The sequence below is a fragment of the Brassica oleracea genome, chromosome C5 (assembly GCF_000695525.1).
Source record: "Brassica oleracea var. oleracea cultivar TO1000 chromosome C5, BOL, whole genome shotgun sequence".
NCBI lineage: Eukaryota > Viridiplantae > Streptophyta > Magnoliopsida > Brassicales > Brassicaceae > Brassica > Brassica oleracea.
The window spans coordinates 19283489-19283965 of NC_027752.1; positions in this window are offsets into that span (position 1 = coordinate 19283489).

The window sequence follows — 477 nt, forward strand, 5'->3', positions numbered from 1 at the left end:
ATATGATGGATGATCAGTCCATCCGTGGGTGATCAAGCCCACGAAATTTCTTGCTTATTTTCGAAATATCATGGTGAATACTCATATTATCAATTCCCTCATTCAAAGGGGATAAATCCACCGGTATCACCAATTACTCTTGCAAACTTATTGCAGATTTTGACAAGGCTATGTACAACCATATGTCATCACATATGATGGATGATCAGTCCATCCGTGGGTGATCAAGCCCACGAAATTTCTTGCTTATTTTTGAAATATCATGGTGAATACTCTTATTATCAATTCCCTTATTCAAAAGGGCAACATATCTTAAACCATTCAATAGAATGTCACATACTTAACCGGAATGGCATGATCGGTTTGCCAATCATTATTCTCCATATAATCTTTCTGTTGTGCAATTTCGTTTTCAAATTTGATTTTGGCCGAGTTCTATTTGGGCTATTGTTGTCGTGGTTGCTTAACTTATTTTGG